Source organism: Quercus lobata, chromosome 5 (genome assembly GCF_001633185.2).
Source record: "Quercus lobata isolate SW786 chromosome 5, ValleyOak3.0 Primary Assembly, whole genome shotgun sequence".
NCBI lineage: Eukaryota > Viridiplantae > Streptophyta > Magnoliopsida > Fagales > Fagaceae > Quercus > Quercus lobata.
In genome coordinates, this window is record NC_044908.1 from 14,888,595 (window position 1) to 14,909,398 (window position 20,804).

A 20,804-nucleotide genomic window follows, 5' to 3' on the forward strand; every position below is an offset into this window, starting at 1 on the left:
TAATGTGATAATGAAATTGTCAAATGTGAAAAAAAAATAGAGTACCACTGAATGTGACAAGTATAGTTAGAAGTGATGTTGGTACTTTCTAATGTGACAACAGAACCATCAATGTGAGAAAAAAAAAATAAAATAAAGGAACCACCAAATGTAACAAGAGTACAGTCACATTTGATGTTAGTACTGCACAATGTGAGGATGAAACTGTCAAATGTGAGGAAAAAAAAGGGAACCATCAAATGTGACAAAAGTATTATAAAATGTTATGTCGGTACTGCCGAATGTGACAATTTAACCATCAAATGTGGGGAAAAAAATATATAAGGGAACTACCAAATGTGACAAAAGAATAGTCACATGTGATGTTGGAACTGCACAATGTGAGGATGAAACCATTAAATGTGAGAAAAAAATAAATGAACCACTGAATGTGACAAAAGTACTGTCAAATATGATGTTTGTACCACCAAATGTGACAATGGAACCATCAAATGTGAGAAAAAAAAGGGAACTACTAAATGTGACAAAAGTACTGTTAAATTTGATGTTAGAATTGCATAATGTGAGGATGGAATCGTTAAATGCGAGGAAAAAAAATAAGGGAACCACCAAATGTGATAAAAGAACAGTTACATGTGATGTTGGTACTACACAATGTAAGAATAAAACTGACAGATGTGAGAAAAAGAAGGGAATCACCAAATGTGACAAAAGAACTGTCAAATGTGATATTAGAACAGCATAATGTGAGGATGGAACCATCAAATGTGAGAAAAAAAAAGGAACCACAAAATGTGACAAAAAAAAATTACATGTGATGTTGGTACTACACAATGTGAGAATGAAATTGTTAAATGTGAAAAAAAAGGGAACCACCAAATGTGAAAAAAAACTGTCAAATGTAATGTTGGAACTATTCAATGTGAGAATGGAACCGTAGAACTGTTTACGAAAAAAATATGATTAATTAGTTGATATGTTCCTTTTATAAGTAAAATCTTTGAGTTTGCTCTATGTCAATCACAAGAAGATTCACAAAATCTATCTTAATAGGGGGTTCATCTAAAATTTAATTTTGAATTATTATTATGCTTAAGCTTTATAATCACAGTTAATTATGACAATCCAACAAAAACACTATAATTTAAATAATCTTTTCTGTTTTTTGGGTTAAAGATTAACTTAAAATGTCCCTTTATATTTCTATTATCTAACTTATGTATGGTGTTTTATAGCATCATTTTTTTTTAAAATTGTTTTTATTTTATTAATACTATACTTTTATTTAAAGAGAACAAAGAAATGGAAATGAGTTTCATACTAACACTACTAGTTTTCACTCAACAAACAATAACCCAACCAATAATGTCATGTCTTTTCAATCCATGTCTTTTTGTTTGTCAATAATTTGTTCCTTTTAAATTTTGTGTTTCATTGGCAAGAATTTGATGTGAGAATTTATGATTTTTGGGAGTTATTAAAATTAAGAATGTTTGGTTGATTAATATTGTGAGAGTTTAAAAAATTTGAGATATCTAAATTCCTAAAATTTATGCATTTCTAAAGTCTCAACTAAAAGTTTAGAATTTGAATCTCTCCTGATTTGCACTTAATCTAATTGATTAGAACTGTAGCAAATCCTACCTCAAACTATAATTAAATTTTCTTATCAAGTTTGTTTCGACAATAATGTTTTCTTGAAAATGAATCTTTTACAAAAAATATTTTCTATATAACTATCTCATTTTTCTATGATTGGTAGTATCTTTAAATGAGTTGAAAAATAATCTTTCAACTTCCTTTATTTAGCTTGTTGTAAGATAGAATTGTTTTCCAAAAAAAAATTAGTGAAAATCAATCTTTAAAAATAAATCATACATTTTATGTTGATCGAAGATAGTTTTTCTTTAATTTATTTTTTCTAATGCTATCAAACATTGGAAAACACAGAAAACTATCATTACACAATATTTTCCACCGAATCGAACGGAGTGTCTCACCTATTATCTCTACAAAAAAGGGAAAAAAAAAGAAAAAAAAAAAGCTCTCAGTCTCTCCTATTATAATGGTATTATAATGGTCAAGTGAGTTGTTTAGAATCTAATTTAAAAAAAAAAAAGGAATTTAAACCGTTCATTTAAAAAAAAAGGAGTTTAAATTGAAAATAATCTTAAATTCTTTTTTTTTTTTTTTTTTGAGATAAAGATAGAAATTGTATTGATATGTCAAGAAAACAATGATACAAGAGAACAAAAAATTACAATTTTTGAGCAATCCTACGGAATTTTTGACAACACTAAAGTGAGTCTGTGTCGTCGTAATCTTTTTTTTTTAGTTGTTTTTCTATTCATTTCATTCTTAATTAATATTTGTTTCACATTTTATGTAGTGAGTCAATATCTATATCGTTATCACGTGCTGACAATTTTTTTATAAAAATTATATGATTTTATTTCACGTGTTCACACGTGCTCACCTTCACGTTCACATGTCATGCCAAATATATCCTTTTATCTTTAGCATTGATGATCGAACCATATTGTATTTTGGTTTAACGTTATACTATTGTGAGAGTGCCTTTTTCAGGATACTCAAGCCCAAGGATCCTGGGCCTGAATGAAAAGGAAGGATTTGGTGGACCGGGCCTTGATTCACCGCAGCTAACGAGCTGTTTAAGAATCAAGTGAATGCAGAGAATACTCCTGACAATATACAGAAAGACAACAAACAAGGATATCGAGGAGTACCAAAATTAACAACGTAAGTTCAGAAGGAAACAAAGCAGGATTAGCAAAACGATAAAACAAAGAAATAGTGCTGTGAGGATCCTGGGAATTATTAAGCAGTGTTTCATTAATAAGTTATTTGTTTTGATTACAGAAAGCTCACTAGGACGTGATACAAGGTCCAATCAAGCTCAAAAATTGCAGTATTGAATGGCTATTTCAGCCTTCAAAACTTGCAAAGTTTGATTCTCGTTGAATCCGAGTATGTGTAATAGTGGCCTTTACAGGATATCGGGAAGCAGTATTTGTTCTTCCCTTAGTATTTTTCTTTCTGCATAGATTTTTCTGATGGTTCTTCCTAGAGAATTTCTTCTTTTTTGTGTTTCTTTCTTTTTTTTTTTCGCTACCTTCTTCACAACCCGTCCCCTCCTTTTATAATGGAGTTTTTCTGGGTGTCCCGGGTTCCCCTGTTTTGTTCTTTTGCAAACAGAGCATGTTCTGTCCCTGTTGCCTCGGTAAGTCCCTTTGCCGTTTTCTCTCATTCTTTCCTTCTCTTGGTTCTGATTCCTTCGAAAGCTTCTGGTTGGCCATCCTCTTTGGGACGTACTGAGGTATGCCCTTCTCGGCATCCCCATTTCTGGCGCATTCCTCTTTTCCCTTTCTTTCCTATTTGGGCGGAATCCTGTTCTGCCATTTTTGAAAGTCATTCGTTGCCATTCTTCTTCCCTGTCCTGGTTCCCCGAGGCTCTTTTGCTATCTGTGCCATGAGAGGTCGCTCGCGTTTCTTGTTTTTTTCTTTTCTTGTCTTCTTTCTACCGATCTGTCCCAGTCTTCCTTTTTATTTGTGCTTGAAGGGATTTGAGGATCCTTGCTTCTTTATATTTTGCCGTGGTCTCTTTTTGGGATGCTTCTTCCTTTTCTGGGCTTCAGGATCCTCTGGGCCTTCCTTTTATCCCCCATGCGTCATCCGTGCCTATTACTTTGGGCTTAGACTGAGATTTTTCCTTTTGGGCTTGACTTGTTCTTCTGTTTTGGGCTTATTTCATTATGACCCTTTTTAGACCTCAACATTTAGCCCCCCGAGCTCGTGGGTTGCCTGAAACCCACGCGTGAGTGATTTAGGTTTCCTAAGATTTTCGTGGTATCCCCCTTTTTTTGTCTTCTACTGGGTTCCCTTCCTTTTTACTTGGGATCCCGGCCCTTTTCTGCTGCTTTTAGTCACCTCCTTTTTGCATGTTGCATTCCCTTATAATTATTACCTTTTGCAGCTTCCTCTTTATACGGGACGTGGCAGTTGGGTATTTGAGGTAAAACTCCTCTACCCACTTTTCTCGTTTCCCGTTATTTCTCATTAATAACTGCTGATCACTTCAAATTAAATTTCTTGGCAACTGGCGCGTCTTTCCATAAACTGTTTTCCCCAACTGCTATTCGTGCCTTTATTGTAGCCGTTTCATCTTATCACTTTGCTTCTCTGAGTTTTTCACTCTTTGTGTTTCTCTTTTTTTTTTTTTTTCTCTTCTTCTCTGTTACTCTGGTCTTCCTCCCTTTCGCACTTTCAATCTCTTTTCTTCTCAGAGTGCGTGTTGTTTCGATGGCTTCTTCTTCTTCTCGAAAGAGGAGAGAGCGTACTCCCAGTCCTTCTGAGGGTGAAGGTTCTTCTGGTTCTGCTCCGAGTGATTCTCACGAGGTTACTGAACGTCCGGCCTTCCCTTTACGGGATCCTTGGTATTCTCTCAGTTTATTTTTCCCTCATATATCTCATGGTGAGGCTCCTCCATCCCCTCACGTTTGGATGTTTTCTGGTCAAGCGGGTTTCGCTGGTTCCGCCCAAGTTCCTGACCCTAGAGAGATTTTTGATCTCCAGATCAGACAAGGAATCCGAGAGGCGGTTCCTATTTTCTTTGATTTTGTTCCAGGAAAGATTCAGGGCTGGCCTATATGGGTAGACAAGGAACTATCTGATGCTGAATTTGTGGGTCGTTTGGAGCGCGCCGGTATCCTAAAGGCAGTGGCTATTTCCAGAAATCTTGAGGGCTTCAGAGACGCCAAAGGGCTCAGGCATCTGGTACGTCGTTGGTGCCCTTCCCTTCATACTTTTTTCTTTTCTACTGGTGAATTGACAATCACCTTAGAGGATGTGGTTAATAACTTCCTCCTCCCAGTGTTTGGTGAAGAGAATCCCTTTGATATTAGCCTTTCTGGTGAGGATCTCGTGGTAGAAGAAAAATTATTTGGTCATTTCGGTGGTCGCGCCGCCTCTTCTGGTGGTAAGCCGGCTAGGATGGGGAGATGGGTGATGACCCTCTCTCGTGAAAAAGATAAGGAAGTGAGGTGGGCCGGTTTCCTGGCTTTTTGGCTTAGTAAGTTTTTGTTTAGTGAGTTCCCTGGGTACGGAGTTAAGTCTTCGTTTTTTCCGTTGGCAATCAAGTTGGCTCGAGGTACCCAGTATCCTTTGGCCCCTCTGTTCTTGGGTCACGTTTATTCTCAATTGGACCAGCTTCATGGAGATGAGGCTGAGGGTGATTCTTGTTATGTGATCACTTCATCTCTTCATTGTGCTATTCTTCAGATTTTCATGTGGGACCGTTCTGCAGCTACTTTGGCTAAGTGCAGGAATTTGAAATTTGTGAAGGACAAGTTCCAAGGATCCCCCGACATAGTGAAGGGTCTTTGTGGCAATTCTACTGATGCCTTTCCCATTATTTTTCGTTGGATTAGCTTGAAAGGTGGTGGCCTCAATCTTGTGGAGTTGTTTGACCAAGCAGGGAGCTTATATTGGAGATCCCCTCGTGAGTTTGGTCCTGGCTTTGCGTGTGATTCTGTGTTGTCTTCTTTTTTATCTTCTACAGGTAATACCTTCGACTTGCGCCGTAGTGATGAGGGCAGTCTGGCTTATCTTGCCTGCATTAGCCCCTCCTGGCTTCCTGTGCCTTCTTCAAGTGGCCCAAAATATACTCATTATTCAGCACACCGGGTGCTCCGGCAATTTGGTTTTGATCAGGACATTCCTCCAGTTTTTAAGGATGTGGTGCCATCCCTTCCTTCCTTGGATCCTTTCTTGAGGCTGCAGGCCTTTTCTTATTGGTCACGGAGGAGCCCCCAATTTGCAGTGCCTAACTCCCAGAGAGGAGTATTTGCTTCTAGTGGCTATACCAGTTATTGGAGAAGAGTACAAAAGTCCTTTGTTGATTATGTTGGCACTGGTGCAATTCGGGATGCCCCGAATCCTAGCATTGTTTCTGCTCCGACATCTAATAGACGTTTATCCCTTCCTACTGCTGGGATTGTTTCTGCTGCTGCAAGCAGCAAGACTGGGTTTGCAGAGTGGCATGCCTCCAGGGGAGGTTGGGTGGCTTATGGACAGGATTTTCCTGAGACCTGGCTGGGTGATAGTCTCATCATTGGTGCTTCCTTTGGGGTGCCCATCAAAAGGGGTGCAACAGAGACAATAAGTGCTGCCATTGCTCCGAGTAAAGGTAAAGATGTCAAGTCGAAGAAAATGAAAGCTGCTGATGTTGGCGAAAGTACAGGGGGTGTGGAGATAGGCTCTAAGGCGAAAAGAAGGAAAACGGGGAAATCTCAAGCACACTTGGCATCTCAGGAAGGCAAGGATGTCAGGGAACCTTTGGTTTCAAGGACCCGGAAGAAGACCAAGGTAGAATCTTCTTTTCCCCAGGTTCCTGTGACTGCTTTAGTCCATGGTTCTTTAGGATCCTCTAGTTTGGTATCCCAACCTCCTTTAGGACCCTCTGGGCGTACTCGTAGTAAGCAAAAGACTTCCAGAGAATCTGTAGAGAGAGAGAGAAGGGCAAGACTTCTTTCCTTCTTCTCTCTTTTTTTTTTTTTTACTTGTTCACCTTGTTGCACTTGTTTCTATGTTGCTGACGAGTGGTGATTTCCTTTGCAGTCCAAGCGCAAGTCTGATCACAAGAAAGGTAAGAGCCAATCTTCTGGAGGCGACGTGGTATGTGTATTCCCCTTTTTCTTTTGTTCTTTCCCTTTTGTTCTGACATTGTGTTGTTTGCATTTCCTGCTGCTGTGTTTTTCTCTTTTTTTTTTTTTTTTGACACTGCCTTCTCCGCTTCTTCTTCCTTTAGGTGGAGGTATCCCCTCCTGTGACTGACAAGGCTCATTATTCAGCACACCAGGTGCTCCGGCAATTTGGTTTTGATCAGGACATTCCTCCAGTTTTTAAGGATGTGGTGCCATCCCTTCCTTCCTTGGATCCTTTCTTGAGGCTGCAGGCCTTTTCTTATTGGTCACGGAGGAGCCCCCAATTTGCAGTGCCTAACTCCCAGAGAGGAGTATTTGCTTCTAGTGGCTATATCAGTTATTGGAGAAGAGTACAAAAGTCCTTTGTTGATTATGTTGGCACTGGTGCAATTCGGGATGCCCCGAATCCTAGCATTGTTTCTGCTCCGACATCTAATAGACGTTTATCCCTTCCTACTGCTGAGATTGTTTCTGCTGCTGCAAGCAGCAAGACTGGGTTTGCAGAGTGGCATGCCTCCAGGGGAGGTTGGGTGGCTTATGGACAGGATTTTCCTGAGACCTGGCTGGGTGATAGTCTCATCATTGGTGCTTCCTTTGGGGTGCCCATCAAAAGGGGTGCAACAAAGACAATAAGTGCTGCCATTGCTCCGAGTAAAGGTAAAGATGTCAAGTCGAAGAAAATGAAAGCTGCTGATGTTGGCGAAAGTACAGGGGGTGTGGAGATAGGCTCTGAGGCGAAAAGAAGGAAAACGGGGAAATCTCAAGCACACTTGGCATCTCAGGAAGGCAAGGATGTCAGGGAACCTTTGGTACCAAGGTAGAATCTTCTTTTCCCCAGGTTCCTGTGACTGCTTTAGTCCATGGTTCTTTAGGATCCTCTAGTTTGGTATCCCAACCTCCTTTAGGACCCTCTGGGCGTACTCGTAGTAAGCAAAAGACTTCCAGAGAATCTGTAGAGAGAGAGAGAAGGGCAAGACTTCTTTCCTTCTTCTCTCTTTTTTTTTTTTACCTGTTCACCTTGTTGTACTTGTTTCTATTTTGCTGACGAGTGGTGATTTCCTTTGCAGTCCAAGCGCAAGTCTGATCACAAGAAGGGTAAGAGCCAATCTTCTGGAGACGACGTGGTATGTGTGTTCCCCTTTTTCTTTTGTTCTTTCCCTTTTGTTCTGACATTGTGTTGTCTGCATTTCCTGCTGTTGTGTTTTTCTCTCTTTTTTTTCTTTTTTTTTTTTGACACTGCCTTCTCCTCTTCTTCTTCCTTTAGGTGGAGGTATCCCCTCCTATGACTGACAAGGCTCTGGGGGAGGAAACTATCACAGCTCTTTCTGTTGTTTTTCCTGTTATGGGGGAGGAGCCCCCTACTGATGATCCAGCTGAGGAAACCGGGCAACCGATGCAAGGTTCCCAGGATTCTCAGGATCCCAAAGCTTCTAGGATCCCGTCATCTCAAAGTCCCCATCTTGAGCGCACTCCTAGTCCTATCAGGACTGTGTTTCCTCAATCCTTGTCAGATAAAGGTGCTTTGGGAGACACTCCTTTATCCAAACGAACAGGTAAACCTTGTTTCCTTGAAATAGCGTTATATTTTACTTTCTTTTCCAGTTTTTCTTGAGTTCCTCCTTTTCCTTTTCCTTTTAGGTCAAACCAGTGAGAAATCCGCTCCCAGTGTTGCCTCTTCTTTAGAATCAGAAAGCTCAGAAGGTGAGTGCAAGCTGCTCCCATCGTGTTTCCTTTTCTTCCCCCCTTTTTTTTTTTATATATATATGGCGAAGCCCCCTGCATCTATCCCTTCCTTTAGCCACTTTACCATTGGTCCTTCACCTTTTCTTCAACTTGCCTTATGTTCCTTCCCAGAATCTTCGGGGAAGTCAGGAGATCAGGAAGAAGAGGCTCTGCCCCAAGAAGCTGGAACCGGTTTGTTCTTCTTTTTCTCCTTTTCTTTTTTTTGACTAAATCTGCTCTTCCTTTTCTTTTCTTCTTTTTTTTGAATATTGATACAGGCTTTGCAGGTTCTGAGCCTGTTATCCCTGAAGGAATTGTGAGACCTGTTCAAGTTGCTGACCTTCATCCAGAGCAAAAGGCTGCAAGTCTTCCTGTCTCTGCAAGTGGCGACACAGTGATGGGGGATGCCTCGAAGATGGCTGCCTCAGATCTTGATTCAAGGCTTTCCTCTTTCCTGGCTCGCTTTGATCTCTTGGAATTCAACAGTCTTCCTGCCAGCCACTTCCATGTTTTTGGGTCTTCTTATGGTAGCTTCCTGCGCTTCTCTGTTCCTGTGGAAGGCCTGCCGCTGCTAGAGAGTCTGCTCAAGAGTCATGGGGATTTTACCAGCGGCTTCAGGGGAGGCGTTTTTCTAGGCAATATTTTGATGGAGTTGCTGTGTGCTGTGCTGATTTCCCTAAGGAATTCCTCTGTAGATTCCTTGTCTGAAGAAAAGCTTCTGGAGTGGAGAGGGGTGGTGCAAGACCTTCTAGAGGCCAAGTTTAATTTGTCTTTTCTGCTGGATCACTTGCGTCTGCTGGCTCATATGCTGTTTCAGAGGCAATCATTCAAGAGTATAGACACTGAGATAGCTGCTGCTGAGGAAGCTTTGGCTCGTGCTCACAAGGTTTTACAAGACTTGAAGGTCAAGCGGCAGAGGATCCTTGCTACTTTGGCTGTGCCTGTTATTTCTCCGGATGCCTCCCTGTTGGCCGGCCTCATTCCTTAGCTTTTTTTTTTTTACATAAACAATTTGGGATTGTATAAGTTTTTCTTTTTGAACATTGTTCTGCTCTTTGCTTTCTCTTTTGTGTTTCAAAACTGCTTCTTTTTTTTCTTAGTATGTGAATCTGCCCTTTTCTTTGGTATATTGCCTTTTCTTTCCTATGGCTTTTTTCTTTCCTGAGTCCTGGACCATGGTCTTCACAGGCTTCACTGTAAATTCTGGTCCAGGTACCCGGTAATCTATTGTGCAAGTACTGAACTGGGTACACTGGTATCCTTCCCTATGTACATATTTTTTTTTTGAGATACGGTCCCAGTTCATGAACTTTGACAGGTTCCCCTTTTGCCAAGTGCTAGGCTAGGTATCCTAGATATTTTACTTTTATTCTGTGATCCTAGACCTATGCACTTGGGACTGTTTGTGGGATATCTGAAATTATTTGTGAGGTGAATCCTGGGCCATATGTAAAAAGGGTATTACATACTCTCCCCCTTTTTTTTTTTTGACTCAGGTATCCTTCCTTAAATTTATCCAAATTTGGTTTTTTTTGCAGTATTTAAAGAAAAACTTAAATGTTGAAGAAACAGGAATTTCATTAAAACATGGTCATTTTCAAGGAACAAAGAAAAAGTCTTTTGGTGCAGTATTGACCACAAAGTGTCAATCTATCACATGTTCCTGAACAAAGTTATCTTAGACCAGAATTCATGATAAAGGCTGAAAAATAAAAAGACAAAAATAAAAGAACTTAGCAGATAGTGAAGTTGGTGAAAGGACCCTGAGGTACCGGGATCCCCTTGTCCTTATGCATAGTATTGCTTCAGCCATTTTCCGTTTATGGGCTCTGTTAGGACTGTTCCATCTTCTTTGGCAAGGTAATAATACCCACTTTCATGAGCTGCATTGATGATGTAGGGTCCTTCCCATTTTGGGGTGAACTTGGAAGGCCCTAGCAGGTTTCTCCTCACGTGCTCCGATATCCTTAGCACTAATTGCCCTTTACTGAACACTCTTGGGCGTACTGCTTGTGCATATGCTCTGGTCATTCTTTACTGGTATCTCTGGCTCCTTTTCTTAGCCAGTTCTTTTTCTTCTTCTACTCCTTCCAGATCTGCTAGCCTCTTTTCATTGCTTGCGTCCTCACTTTCTCCCTGGTTTTCCTCCAGAACTACCCTTGGCGTAGGAATGACTAACTCCACAGGGCTGATGGCTTCTGTTCCATAAACCAGGGAGAATGGGGAGAATCCTGTGGCTGTCTTTACAGAGCTTCTACATGCCCAAAGCACATCTGCCAGATGGTCACTCCATTTTCCTCCATACTCATGCTTCATTTTCTTAAGGATTTTTAATATTACCCTATTAGTAGCTTCAGCTTGGCCGTTTCCTTGTGGGTAGTACGGGGTAGATCTTCCATGCTTGATGTGGTATGCTTCAGTTAATCCCTTCATATCTTTGTTTATGAATGGGGTTCCATTATCGCTGATCAATCTTCTGGGAATCCCGAACCTTGTAATGATGTGGTCTCGAATGAAATTTGCCACAGCTGCCCAGTAGCTTTTTTCAAAGGGATGGCCTCTACCCATTTTGTAAAGTACTCCGTGGCTGCCAGGATCCATATATAACCATTAGATGGAGGATTTATGGGCCCTATGAGATCGAGCCCCCAAGTATGAAAAGGCCATGGCGTCGTCATATCCTGTAGGACATTTGGGTGAGTGTGAATTGCATCTCCTAGGACTTGGCAAGCATGACATGTTTTGACCAGCTCCTCAGAGTCTCTTTTCATCGTTGGCCAGTAATATCCCAACAATAATAACTGCTTATACAGTCTTCTCTTTCTTGGGTGACTTCCACAATCTTCAGAGTGCACCTCTCTGACTACTTCTCTAGCTTCCTTTGGTCCCAGGCACCTGAGGGGATCCCCATGGTATCCCTTTTTGAATAAAATGTCGTTCTGCAAGAAATACCTGCTCGCTAGTTTTTTGAGCTTGTGGGCCAGTTCCCTGTCGGTTGGCAGGATCCCCCGAGCTAGGTATCCTATGAAAGGAACCCGCCAATCTTCTGCAATAAACACCGCGTAGCTTTCTTCTTTATCAATTGCCAAACGACATTCCTGGCGTTTCTCCTGTATGATTGTTGCTTCCTTGTCCATATCCGGCCAGTAATACCCCATGCGTTGCATCCTTCTGTATAGGCTGACTTTTTCTGCAACTCCACATGCTTGGGCGTGTAATTCTTCTAGTTTCGCCTTTTCTTCCTTCTCGGTGATACATCTGGATAGTATTCCTCCTGGCAGTCTCTTATATAACTCTCCTTCTATCTGAGTGTAATCCATTAGTTCTTTGATGTTCCCTCTGGGGCTTGCCTCTTTCATCCTTTCTTTGATTTCGTCCCTCCAGTCCCACTGTTTGGATTCCCCGGGGTACATCCCTTGGAGGATCCTTACAATAGAATGTTCCTGCCTTCCTATTTTTATCAGCGTATCCTTCCCATCAAATGGTATTTGGGATCCCAGGGTGGCGAGAGCATCTGCAAACTTGTTTTCACTTCTTTGAGTGTATTCTATGCTGAAGGTTTGAAATTCCATCTCCAGCCTTTGTGCCCAAGTCCTGTAGGCTGCTAAACTTTGTTCCCGTAATGCAAAGTCACCTTTCACTTGGGAGACTACAAGATTAGAATCTCCCAGCACTCTCATATGTTTCACTCCTATGCTGAGTGCTATAGTCAACCCAGTTAAGTATGCCTCATATTCAGCTGCATTATTAGAGCATGGGAAACCAAGCTTGAAGGACAGGGGCATGATATCCCCATTTTCGCAGCTTAGTACAATTCCTACCCCATTTGAAGTCGCTGTGGCTGACCCGTCAAACCTCATGGTCCATTTCTTCCCTGGGATCTCCATCACTGCTACCTCACTAGGGATTTCTTCACTCAGCGGGCCTTCTTCCTTTCCTGGGAATTGAGCTAGCAAATCTGCTATAGCCTGGCTCTTGATAGCCTTTGGAGTTTTTATACCTATATCATATTGTGAGAGCAACACTAGCCATTGTGCTATCCTTCTCGTGAGAAGGGGCTGGTGCAGGAGTGCTTTTATGGGGTGGGATTTGGTCACCAAGAGGATTTCGTGAGCTAAGAAGTACCTCTTCAACCTTTGTGATGCATAAACGATCACTAGGCAGGCTTTCTCTATTCTAGGGGTACCTGGTCTCAGTATCCTTGAGTGTTCTGCTTACATAATATATGGGCTGCTCATTTCCTTGGTCATCTTCTTGTGCCAGCAAAGCTCCTATTGCCTGAGAGTTTGATGCTAGGTATAGCAACAGAGGTCGCCCACGTACTGGTGCTTGGAGGGTGGGCAGATGATTCATAATGCCCTGAATTCTTTGAAAAGCTTCCTGCTGCTTCGTTCCCCAGGTAAATTCATTTCCCTTTTTTAATAGCTTGGATAGGCCTGCTGTAGCTGAGGCTAAACCAGGCACAAACCTCCTGAAATAGGAGACCCTTCCCAGGAAGTTTTTGAGTTCCCTAACAGTAGTTGGTCTTCTCATCGTGGCAATAGCTGTGGCCTTGGCTGGGTCCACGCTTATGCCTTTGTGATGTACCAGGAACCCAAGGAACTTTCCAGCAGATACTCCAAAGGCACACTTCATGGGGTTCATACGTAACTTGTATTTCCTGCATCTTTCAAAGACTTGCTCAAGAACTTGGAAATGTCCTGTTCTGGTTTTTGACTTGACCACAATATCGTCTACATAATCTTCCATCTCCTCATGCATCATGTCGTGGAAAATGGCTGTCATGGTCCGTTGATACGTAGCCCCCGCATTTTTGAGGCCAAAGGGCATTACAGTGTAGTAAAAGTTCCCAATCGGAGTTCTGAATGCCGTCTTCTCTGCATCTTTGGCTACCATGCGGATTTGGTTGTATCCACTGTACCCATCCATAAATGAGAACATTGAATTTCCTGCAGCTGAATCTACAAGGAGGTCGATATTGGGCAAGGGGAACTCATCTTTAGGACATGCCTTGTTCAAGTTGCGAAAATCTACACAGCAACGGATCTGACCATTTTTCTTCTTCACAGGTACAATGTTGGAAAGCCATTTTGGGTGTTGGATGGGTTTGATAAAACCAGCTGTTAGTAATTTCTTGACTTCTTGGACTATTTGAGCTTCTACCTCAGTGTGGAAGACCCTAGCTGGTTGGACTACTGGCCTCATCCCTGGGTCCACATTAAGAGAATGTACTACCAACTCTGGGTCTAGACCTGGCATCTCATCATAGGTCCATGCAAACACATCTCTGTATTTTTGAAGCAAGGTTATCAATTGTTCTCTTTCTTGAGCCACCAATTGACTGCTAATGAAGACAGGTTTTCGGGATCCTGGTTCTGTCCCCAAGTCTACTTCCTTTAATTCTTCCTCAGGCTGAATCTGAGCCTCCTTAACTGGTTCTTCTGGGATTTATTCTTGGGCCATCATGCAGCTCGGTGGTCTGGGACCTTCCTGCACAATGCATTCGGGTCCCGCGCACCTTCACAAACGATAAATTAGCCTTCCCCCAGGTTCCCGCACCACCACACATTCTCGGGATCCTGAAGAGCTGGGCTCCCTCTTTTGTCTTTTTCTTTCTAGAAGGTTTCTCAGGTCACGGGTGCCCCTTCCTCCTTCTCCTTCTTCTAGGACAGGTGCCCCCGGGGCGGGGTTCTCATCATCTGGCTCCAACTCATCATAAAACATCGTTTCTACAAAGTTCACTTCTCCCTGGCTGAAAGGATTATGATTGGCAGGGATCCTTATGGGCCTCCCATTCAGTCCCCCTTTAATGCATTGATGGAACGTGGATGGAATAAGGCGATGTTTGTGAAGCCACGGGCGTCCCAGCAACACGTGATAAGAAACTTCTGCATTAATCACATGAAATCTTGTCAGAGCTACTATCGGCCCCACCCTTAAGGCTAGCTGCACGTATCCTTCTGTTGACTCTACTGATCCTCCAAATCCTGTTATCTCCATGGGAGTCCCCAGGATCCTTCTGTCAACTAAGCCAACAGCTTCCAGGGTACTTAAGGCTATGAGGTTGAGTGATGCCCTCGTATCCACCAGTGCTCTTCTGACTTGAACGCCGTTTATGGTGGCCATTAGATAAAGGGGTCTACGGTGGTCTGGGTGCTCAATCTCCATGTCTTCATCAGTGAAGGTTATTGCATTGGTTGTTTCCAGGAAAGCTCAACTAGCATGTGACTCAGCTGTAAAGCATTCCATCCCTGAATCTGCTGCCATGCTCATGAGAGATTCTGTGGCCACCCTCCTTGCTTCTGGTCCGAATCCTAATTGATTGAATAGTGACCTGAACTTGGGATTCTTCTGGAGGGTTCTGACTGTGCTCGGGTGGAAGGATCCTTCAGATTCTCCTGCTTCTGCCGGGTTCCCGTGTATTACCACTGCTACCACCCCTTTTCCTTTGTGGTTAGGCAATGGGTTCCTCTGCACTTCCGGCTCCTTCTGAGTGAGCTCCAGGGTTCCTTCTCTCAACTTTTTGTGGAAGAGTCTGCGAAGGGTCCAGCAATCCTTGGTGGAGTGCTTGACATAATTATGGATTCTGTAAAATAAAGGGTTCTTCCTTTCTTCTTCTGTTGGTGGCCTGGACACAGTGAATGGCCTGACAACCCCATCTCCAATCCACTTGTCTAGGACATGGCTTAACTCCTCAGCTGTACATGGGATCACTGGTGGTTCCTCAAACACCTTCCCATCTGATCTCTTCCTTTTCTCTCCTGTTGATGCTGTCATAGCTTGGGATGCGGGCAGCCTTTTTGTTCTCATGGTTTGCGCCGTCCTTCTGGTTCTCTGTAGCAGGTCAGCAAATTGTGTGATACATAAATTTTCAAGGTTGAGCCTGTAATAAAAAAGCATGTTGGCTATACAGGTTTCCACGAGCTCCTTTTCTTCATGGTCTCCATAGCAGTCTAAGGACACATCTTCGAATCTTTTAATGAATTGAACAGGATCTTCTCCAGGTCTCTGCCTCACCATTTGCAGGTTCTGGAAAGTGATTTTGTCTTCACCAGGGTAATATTTGGCGCAGAATTTTTTCATCATCTCATCCCAGGTTTTGATGGACCCGGGTCTTAGTGTGGTGTACCAAGTGTATGCCCTATCCACTAAGGATTTGGCGAATCCCCTTAGACATAATTCTTTGTCTCCTGCATAGGGGCCCATAGTGTGAACGAACCTACTCATATGTTCCACGGCACTTCCGTTCCTTCCATCGAAAGGATGGAACTTTGGGGGTTCGTACCCCTTAGGGTATGGTTTGCCAAGAAGTTCTGGAGGGAACGGGGGATCCCGAGAGAATTGCTTGGGGATCCCTGAGAGTTTTTCCCTTTCTTGCTCCAGGAGGGCATTGACGTCTGCCAGTGTCAAGTACTGAGGGTTGGCCCTTCCTCCCACTGCTGACCCTCCTTCTGGCTGCGTCCCATCTTGGTGGCCAGTAGGGGGAATATTATCTCTGACTTCCTGTGTCCTGCCTTCTTTGAGAAGACGAACTTCTTGCTCCAGATCCTTTAACATTGCTGTCATTCTGGCCATTAGGTCTGGTTCCTGCCTTGCGTGTCTTTGTTCTGACACCACTTCCTGTTCTACCAAGGGTATCCCACCTCCTTGCCTGGAGACTTCCTCGTTTTCTCCTACAGGCTCAGAGGCCGTAGGTGGCACATTAGTTCCCTTGCTGTTTCTTTGTCTCAGAGGCATTCTCTGTGAAGGGTTGCTTCTTCCTTCTTCTTTGCCCAGTCCCCAGTGGAGTCACCAAAATGTGAGAGTGCCTTTTTCAGGATACTCAAGCCCAAGGATCCTGGGCCTGAATGAAAAGGAAGGATTTGGTGGACCGGGCCTTGATTCACCGCAGCTAACGAGCTGTTTAAGAATCAAGTGAATGCAGAGAATACTCCTGACAATATACAGAAAGACAACAAACAAGGATATCGAGGAGTACCAAAATTAACAACGTAAGTTCAGAAGGAAACAAAGCAGGATTAGCAAAACGATAAAACAAAGAAATAGTGCTGTGAGGATCCTGGGAATTATTAAGCAGTGTTTCATTAATAAGTTATCTGTTTTGATTACAGAAAGCTCACTAGGACGTGATACAAGGTCCAATCAAGCTCAAAAATTGCAGTCTTGAATGGCTATTTCAGCCTTCAAAACTTGCAAAGTTTGATTCTCGTTGAATCCGAGTATGTGCAATAGTGGCCTTTACAGGATATCGGGAAGCAGTATTTGTTCTTCCCTTAGTATTTTTCTTTCTGCATAGATTTTTCTGATGGTTCTTCCTAGAGAATTTCTTCTTTCTTGTGTTTCTTTTCTTTTTTTCTCGCTACCTTCTTCACAACCCGTCCCCTCCTTTTATAATGGAGTTTTTCTGGGTGTCCCGGGTTCCCCTGTTTTGTTCTTTTGCAAACAGAGCATGTTCTGTCACTGTCGCCTCGGTAAGTCCCTTTGCTGTTTTCTCTCATTCTTTCCTTCTCTTGGTTCTGATTCCTTCGAAAGCTTCTGGTTGGCCATCCTCATTGGGACGTGCTGAGGTATGCCCTTCTCGGCATCCCAATTTCTGGCGCATTCCTCTTTTCCCTTTCTTTCCTATTTGGGCGGAATCCTGTTCTGCCATTTTTGAAAGTCATTCGTTGCCATTCTTCTTCCCTGTCCTGGTTCCCCGAGGCTCTTTTGCTGTCTGTGCCATGAGAGGTCGCTCGCGTTTCTTGTTTTTTTCTTTTCTTGTCTTCTTTCTACCGATCTGTCCCAGTCTTCCTTTTTATTTGTGCTTGAAGGGATTTGAGGATCCTTGCTTCTTTATATTTTGCCGTGGTCTCTTTTTGGGATGCTTCTTCCTTTTCTGGGCTTCAGGATCCTCTGGGCCTTCCTTTTATCCCCCATGGGTCATCCGAGCCTATTACTTTGGGCTTAACCTGAGATTTTTCCTTTTGGGCTTGACTTGTTCTTCTGTTTTGGGCTTATTTCATTATGACCCTTTTTAGACCTCAACAACTATTAATTCATATAAGACACGAAACGAAAGAAAGGCATTAATTAAAACAACATTTTTTTTTTGTCACTCACTCATCATGTACTAATCAACAATTCTGACCATTTATTCATAATTTTGATCTTGTTCCACAAATCAAAAATAAAAATCAAAACGCAAAAAAGTTGCTAAGTTTGGTGATCTGAGGAAAAATCCAACTCATTGATGTGAAATGCTTGTGACTAAAAGAATAATAATAGCATAGAAATTAATTGATATTTTCATATGTTTGATTGATATATTGAGTATTAACCACTATGCGATTAAAAAAAAAATAGCATAGTGGACAATACTCAATATATCAATCAAACATCGTGAATAGAAAAAACATTACTTTCTGATAAAAGTTAAAACACTTTTGGGATTACTATATCAATTGCAGCAACAGAAATTGACTTCATTCTCTATCACCCGCCAACGATAATGTTTGTTGACTACTACACTTTGTTTTAGAACTTTAATTGAGCCACAACAACGAACAAAAAATCACAGTAAATCATGTAAATCATCCTTTAGTTTAGTCATAGTGTGATCTCAAACTAAACTTTATGTTTTATTCTCTATTTTTAAATTTAAATAATGAACCTTTTAAACCAAAAAAGAAAAAAAAAACCATTCCACGTGAATCTCGAGTAATTATATTAATATTTCAAGAATATGATAGTTTCATATTCCATCCTCTTACATAATAATAAGTTCTATTAATTAAATTAATAGTGAGAAACATTATTTATTAGAGAGGAAGGGAGTACAATGTTATTATAGTCCCGCATTGTCTATTTTTCTTTGAATTACATATAGCACTTTGGCACTAAAGAATTTATCACTGATAAATACAATTTAATAAACATGTGAATATTAATTATTTTGTTTGATACAAGTTTCATGTGCAATTTACTTTATTTTTAATTTGTTTCTTTTAGTCAACAAGGACTCTTTAAGGAGACAAATGAAAACAATTTATAAAAATTTTAGGTTTTGATTGAAACTTTTTATAATCTAAGATTTAATTTAGAACTTCTTTTAAATTACAAGACAAAAATTGAAGTAATTTGCCTCATTTTTATCCAACAAATTCAAACCTACGCATGCACAACATCTAGCTGGAAATCTGTACCCTTCTTTTGTCTTCTATTGAAAAACTAAATCATATCTTCAAACAGATGCTCATGAATTCTCTATCCAAATAATGTGTGAGGAGCCGTGTGTACTTTTTTTTTTCTTTTAAAAAATAAATAAAGAAGAACAAGTGCCGTGCTTTAACTGTTAACAGAGAAAGTGTATAATAAACATGGCCTTACCAGTTGGAACATGTATAAGAACTGTAAAGGGATTAACACAAAAAGTTGAAATTGAGAGTATTGTCTTTTTTCCACTCTTGAGATTTTTTTTTTCTCCTGAGGGAAAACTGATATCATGCAATACATCACGTTACAAAGTCCAAATGGAATCAAAATAGTACAACTATGTGTGAGCTTCATCTTAATTGTTCTTTCCAAGTTTGCATTTATAGGAGACTTTTTACTACTTTCTGACAATTTTTTTTTTTTTAGATAGGTAGATAGCAGAGAAAAGAAAAACGGATGATGTTTGAACCATAAATATGACACACCATAAAATGTGTTATTACTTAAATAAGATGAAGAATCAATCATACAAACATTTGTCTACCGCCGCCCATGTGGTCCATAAACACAATGAGATTTTGAACCACTAGAAAATGGAAGGAAAAAAAAAAAAAATAGTGAATTTTAGGGACAGAAGGGTACCGCTGTGATTGAGATGTGCATGAACGTATGCATGGGTTCAAACTTCATAAACAGTCAAATGGCTCAAATAGTCCAAGAGCCTTGCTCGATTGGGGGATTGACATTTTTTAATTAGGGTTTATTTGGGGTTCGTTTATTTTATTAAAATTGAAATTTTTTTGCTGAAAGTAATGTAGATAAAGGTAAAAATAAACTAAAATAGTATAGTGAGATTCATAAATAGTATCAAAAAGTACAGTGAGACTCATAAATAATAGCAAATATAAACTGAATAGTAAAATAAGTTGGCAAAATTAATCATGCCAAACGGACACTTAACATCTCGAAAGAAATGGACCATATATGTTCATTTCCATGGGGTTGGTTCAAACTATTTAAAGTCTATTTGTCATAAACATTGTTGTTTACTTTGTTTATGTATAATTTTTTAAAATCTTATTATTTCAAATACATTATAATTCACTTTTAATGAAAAGCAATCAATAAAGAGCTAATTAAATAAGTTAATGTGAAACGAATTTCAAATACTCCGCATAAGGTTGAATTCAGAATGATAAAAGAAAATGGTTTGGTGGCTTTTTTAGAGCCATCAGGATGGAAATGGACATTTTTGATGAACAAACGTGACCCAAATTTTTTTTTGATGAACAAACATGATCCACATATATGGCTATATGAGCCTAACATTCATGTGTCCGAGAAAAAAAGAAAAAAAGGGACTCCCGCTATTATGAAACAGAACACCATAAAAAAAGAACGGAAATAGTTTTTCTCTTTTTTTTTTTTTTTTTTTTTTTTTTTTTTTTTTGTGTATGCATGATTATTTATTCGTAATTTTGATCTTGTCCCACCCATTCTTATTTTCAGTCCTTTTCTTCCTCATTTTATTTTTCCCCTTTTCTCATGGTAATTATAATGTTATTATGAAAATAACTTTATTTTTTTATTTTTTATATAATAAATTTCACAGATTGCGAAAATAGTTAATTATGAATGATTGACGCAACCGACATTCATGGTCCCGTCATTTTGTTTTTCATAAATCAAGTCAACTATTTCAACAATCTTTAATTAACAGTTTTAGATTGATTTATTTTAAGAAATTAAATTAGATGTCTAAATTTATGTATTTAAAATATTAATCGCTTTTTGGTGTAAGTAGAAATTGAACTCCAAATCTCTTATTCAATCATTAAAAACTTTATTAGTTGAGCTAATTAAAACTCACATTAATTTCTTACTATGATTGTTAGTAACTATGATTGATTATTTTTGTTTTTTTTTTTAATAACATGACATTTATACTTGTAGTTACATTTGTTTACAATTGCCTTTTTATTTTGTTATTAATCATTATTGATTAATATCTTTAGATAATTTTGCATCTAGTTTTCTATTTTAATCTTATTCTCCCTGGATTGAAATCCTAACTCCATCAACACATGTGATAAGAATGTAACATACAATTTTATCTGTTGCATAAGATAATTAATTTTGTTCATTATTAACAGAATAACAGGTATTGTT